Raw genomic sequence first — 5789 nt, forward strand, 5'->3', positions numbered from 1 at the left:
GGCACTCCCACCGTTTCCCCGGCCACTCCTGCGTTTTTTCCGGAAACGGTAGCGTTTTCAGCCACACGCCCCTGAAACGCCGTGTTTCCGCCCAGTAACACCCATTTCCTGTCAATCACATTACGATCGCCGGAGCGAAGAAAAAGCCGTGAGTAAAAATACTTTCTTCATAGTAAAGTTACTTGGCGCAGTCGCAGTGCGAACATTGCGCATGCGTACTAAGCGGATTTTCACTGCGATGCGATGAAAAAGAACGAGCGAACAACTCGGAATGAGGGCCAATGTTTGGCTAACTTTTTCAACAGTCACACAGACCAGCCGCCCAGACAGGCCTCAGACAAGTCAGGATGAGGCTGGGATTGCAGGTAAGTCTTCACTGTAGTCACATATTCTGAAAACACATAGAAGTACAAAATATTAAAAAATTTTTGGGCACCTAGGTTCTGCTTCTGGAAGCCGACCTCCTGTAAGGCGCCCATAACAGGGCTTGGGCCACTTACCCAGGAGGCCAAGTAAGACACGGCGTCTTGGCTCGGATTCTGCGGCTCCATCATCCCCACCCAGGCGAAGACTTTCGGCAGTGTCACCCCAGCCACCACTGGCACTATTGGCGAGTTCTCAGAGTGATGAGCCCCGATCACCTCAGTTATCTGGTGAGTAAAATCAGAAATTAAACACATAAGCAATAATATACACAGTACAGTTAATATGTTGTTAGTTGGTTTGGAGTTTACATGTTTTCAAGAACAAGCAATGTGTTGTTCCGTCTTCAATTGCTAAAGGTGGTTTTAAAAAATTATATAAGGTCTTAGTGGATGTTCTCGACAACATCTTTGTAAGAAAAGTTCAGATTTGTTTCCAAATTAAGCACACACACGTGCACATTATTCTAAAATATGAATACAATTAAATATTTAGAAAACAAACCACAACATTATAGTGTTCACACATCGCCCCTGTCCAGTATGTAGATGGCTTACTTGCTCGGCTCCTCTGGACTATACAGGTAAGTAGTCTATATCGTGGTCAGGGGAGGGAATCTAACAGTGTAATGGTGTGGAGGGGAGTTAGTTAGGTGAGGATTATGCAAATCTGTCTATGTTTGCGCCTGTGTTGGTATATATTTTTAAATAGCTTTAAAAAATTAAAAGTTATTAAACTCAAGTGTTAATAATTCAAAAATGGAGTATTATGAATGTAGTAATGTGTAGCATTAGCCTTGAATAAAATTTAAAAAAAATAAACATTGCATGTTGCCCACCCCATACAGAGCACAGCTTGATGGCCGACGTGGACCAGCAGGGCCAAGAACAACAGCCAACCATCACACTGCAACTTACAGCTGTTGACCCAAGCCAGCCAATACAGTTGCAGGATATCCCCCAAGCATCCATCAGTCCACAACTGGCACAAGCTCCGCCACCAAGCCAAATTCCTGATGATTTTTGGGCCAGTTGGACAAGCCAACAGGCCCAAAGCAATGCCAGCCTGACCGCACATACACAACACCTTGCCAGTCTGCCCCATCATCTACCGCGTATTAGTCGCAACTCGGGCAGACTGATAGTACAAGTAGGGCGAATGGCTACCTCAATGGAGCAAATTAGGGCTGACAACAGCCAAATGCTTGCACATTTATCCCGCATCATAGATGAGCAACAGCGACATCAGCAGGCACTCGTTCAGCTCATTCAACACAATCAAGTGGTGAATGAGTCCTTATCCAGGATTGTAGCCAGCCACACTGCTACTAACACTCAGCTGATTGCAAGCCTAAATCATTTGAGCAGCAATATTTCTCTGATGGGAGCTCAGCAAGTAAGCTCCAGCTCGGGGACCACGACCCCTATCCAAACGCCAGTAACCTCCCCTGTTCGGCGTTCCTCAAGAGCACGTGCCAGTGAGCCAGCACACACAAGCGAAAAAAATAACAACAATGTTATTTGAAAAAAAAAAAAAAATTATTTGTCAAACACACAACTTCCTGTGTCCGTCTACAACATTGTCGAAGCTGCTCTGTATGTATGTATGTTTTTCATGGGTAATGACTGAAAATGGATTTTAAGCATAAACTAAGCACAATGTACACACCACTATAACCAACAAACAGTAATGAACAAAACACACAATAGAAAGTAGTGCAAAGTGTTGAGTCAAGGATAATTACAGCCTAATAAAACTGACCTGAAAAATATCGCTGGATCACTTCTTGCCGTACCTGCCTCCCTACATTTGTACTCACACTGTCACCAGATGTTTCTAACTCCTCTGCTTGCTGACTGCTTTCTCCCTCATCATGTGCCAGATGTTGACTTAAACACAGATTATGGAGAAAACAGCAGCAGAACACAATTCTAGTCACCTTTGAGGGACTATACAACAAAAGGCCGGCAGATTTATCCAGACACCGAAACCGTGACTTCAGCACACCAAAACATCTTTCTATCACATTCCGCGTAGCCTTATGTGCATGATTGTAACTGTGTTCAGCAGGAGAATCAGGTTGGGACAATGGAGTAAGGAGCCAAGAGTAGCAGCCGTAACCCCCATCACCTAAAAAACATATATAGTCAACATTAGTACATATGTTAGATTATTCTTTCACCTCATCCAAACTCTAGTTTGTGGTTAAAAGACATACACACAAAACATTTTCAACATACCCAACAGCCAGCCATCAGGCATTTGTCCCTCCTCAAATTTATCGAAGAGCGATGACTGCCTGAGGATGAAGGAGTCATGGCAGGCACCAGGGTAACCTGCAACAACACTCATAATTTTTAAGTTTGCATCACAGACCACCTGGACATTAGTTGATTGAGCCAGATGCCTATTAGTATATATATATTGGCGGCCCTTAGGTGATCTCAGCTGAACGTGTGTGCAATCTATGGCCCCCAGCACATTGGGCATGCCAGCAAGCTCATAGAAAGCTACCCTGACAGCACTCCACTCCGACTCCTCGGTAGGGAAGCAGATTGAGGCTTTAATGTGTGGCTCCAACACATCCAAAACCTGAGTGGACATTAAAGAAGCTAAGGTGAGTGTCATGTTAGGTATTCTCTACAATACTGTGGTGTTTCAACTTCCAGAAGCAACACTTAGCCATATCCGCATATGTGTTTTTAGACTCACCTGCATCAAATATCTTGAAAAGGTGGGCTGTGAGATACCAATGACGTCGCCTGCCACAGCCTGGAAGCTCCCAGTAGCCATAAAGTGTAACACAGCCAGGAGTTTGTGTAGGCCTGAGACAGAGCGAGAGCGTGCTGTCTCAGGGTCTATGCCCAGTTTGACAAGGTCATACAGGTGGAAAATGTTGTTTCTATTTAGGCGGAACATCTGTATGACCCTATCATCGGACAATGCATTTAAGTTTAAACGCCCTCTAAAAAAACGAGGCTGGCGCAGCCTCCGCGGTACCTGGACAACCTGTTGACCATGTTCACTTACCTGGGCCTGATTCCTGGAAGCCTCATGGAGCAGTCTAAGGTATCCCACAGCAAACAAAAAACCATTGCCACACACCACAGCCGCCATTTCAGAGTGAGAGAAGTTCAGAATGTGCCTGAAACACTTTTATAGGGCCAAACATTCAGGTGTGAGTAATGGATAATTGAGTACACATGTAAACGCGGTTTTCAAAGGCTGGCGCGTTTTTTTTTAGGAAAAAATTACGAATTGTAATTTTTCGCGGCCGCGAATGCATTTTTGCGGCAGCAATTACAATTACGAATGGTTAGTAAATGACCGAGATTCATATCTAAACAGGCGTAATTTGACCGATGGTGTATTCATTCGTAATTTTTTTGTTGGACTTGCAAAAAATTACGAATGCCCTCATCACTGCCGTGATTATTGCTTAGTAAATTACCGAGATGACACTTTGATGAAAAAACGGCATCTCGGTCAAAATCGGGAGCTTAGTAAATTTACCCCTTTGTTGGTTAGTCAGTTCCTGAAAGTTAGCCAGTACTGTGTAGCTTTGTATTTGTTGTTGCTTACTGCAAATAGGCCTGGGGATTTGGTACTACACTCTACCAATCCAGACCTAGCAGTAAGACTGGAGTCAGTCGTTTAACCTGCTGGGGTTCTTTTACTACTCTGTGAACTTAGCAAGTTTGCGGCTGTATTCTCAGATTTGCCTGCCTAAATCCTGTCTCACTGTGCAAGGTGTTCAGGTGTCAGTTTAGTGGCAGTAAGTTGAACCTGTGCACTGCAAGTGAGGATTAGGATTGTGGAGACTCTCCTTGTGTCTATCATTCCATCTCTGACCAAGGAGTTTACTGCCACATCCGTTGGTAACCCTTTAGGGTTTTGCTGTTGCCCTTAGCAACAGCATTTCGGGTTCTCTACGTATTAAAACACAACATCTTGCTTTTTCCATCTGAGCATTACTAATACTAGGGAGACACCCAGTTTCTTAGCCTCTGGGCTTCTCTGTTCACTTTGTGTTTATTTTGTTACCCTATCACCTTCTGTGTACGTAATGTCATATTCCCCAGTCTGTCTGTGAGTTCATTTGTTTTGCATCCCTATCCGTTCAGACACCAGTACATTCCTGCAGGCACTGGTGTGCATAACAGTTCAAACACCAGTACATTCCTGCAGGCACTGGTGTGCATAACAGTTCAGACACCAGTACATTCCTGCAGGCACTGGTGTGCATAACAAATACCCAGGTGTAGTAACAAATAATAATATGATAATTGTAATTATTAAAACATAACTTTTACTTCATTATTTAAAATAAATTCTCCTGATGACACACAAGGTACAATAAAACTGGCAAGGTGGTTAGCGCAGGAAATAATTTTAGAACAATTAATTGCCTGAAATGGGGTAATAATCAGCGAAAAGGTCTGGATAGAACATTTAACCCTCCGGAGCCCACGCGTGATATCACAAAACGATATTAGTTTTTAACGTGTATACACAAATAAATATTCCAGGTGGCGCTTAAAAGTACAGAAAACAATTAGACATGTTAATATTTTTGTTTATTATTGATAAAAAAGAGATAATATAGTGTAGTATACACTAGTAACACAAACTCCCGGGAGTAAACAATATAAAATAAATATAAAATCCACACCACAGTTAGAAGCCTGATAGATGCTCACTAGATCAATACTGGCTATACTGATATAAGATAAATGGTTGTAACATTATACACTGATGGCCATAACTGCTGTATAGTATATATTAATATGATCTAATCACACAGGTGTGCACTCCAGCGCTAGATGTTATGTAAAATAAAAGTTATATGAAAGTCACTCACATGTACATGGAGAATCCTTAGGTGCCAAACAATGGGGGTAATTCCAAGTTGATCGCAGCAGGATTTTTGATAGCAATTGGGCAAAACCATGTGCACTGCAGGGGGGGCAGATATAACATGTGCAGAGAGAGTTAGATTTGGGTGGGGTGTGTTCAATCTGCAATCTAATTTGCAGTGTAAAAATAAAGCAGCCAGTATTTACCCTGCACAGAAACAAAATAACCCACCCAAATATAACTCTCTCTGCAAATGTTATATCTGCCTCCCCTGCAGTGCACATGGTTTTGCCCAATTGCTATCAAAAATCCTGCTGCGATCGACTTGGAATTACCCCCAATGATGACAGCACTCCGTATGAGGCACCTTAGACTGTCATAATTTGAAGCAGAAACTTATGTGTAACAGTGTGATAGCCAGGGAGGGGCCTGTCCATCAGTTATTTTAAAAAGCATTGTCACGCCAGGCCATGTCATCACATAAGCAAGCAGTTTATTCACAGTTCAGA

General features: G+C 42.9%; 1 long non-coding RNA gene across 1 annotated transcript; it reads left to right on the forward strand.

The window, feature by feature from the left end:
- The first annotated feature begins 301 nt into the window (after positions 1-301).
- On the forward strand, positions 302-2285 carry LOC134935088 (uncharacterized). The gene is made up of 3 exons (XR_010179896.1): positions 302-365; positions 441-653; positions 1271-2285. It is a non-coding gene; the product is annotated as an uncharacterized LOC134935088 (long non-coding RNA).
- The last annotated feature ends 3504 nt before the right edge of the window (positions 2286-5789 follow it).

This window comes from Pseudophryne corroboree, chromosome 6 (assembly GCF_028390025.1).
Source record: "Pseudophryne corroboree isolate aPseCor3 chromosome 6, aPseCor3.hap2, whole genome shotgun sequence".
Classification (NCBI taxonomy): domain Eukaryota; kingdom Metazoa; phylum Chordata; class Amphibia; order Anura; family Myobatrachidae; genus Pseudophryne; species Pseudophryne corroboree.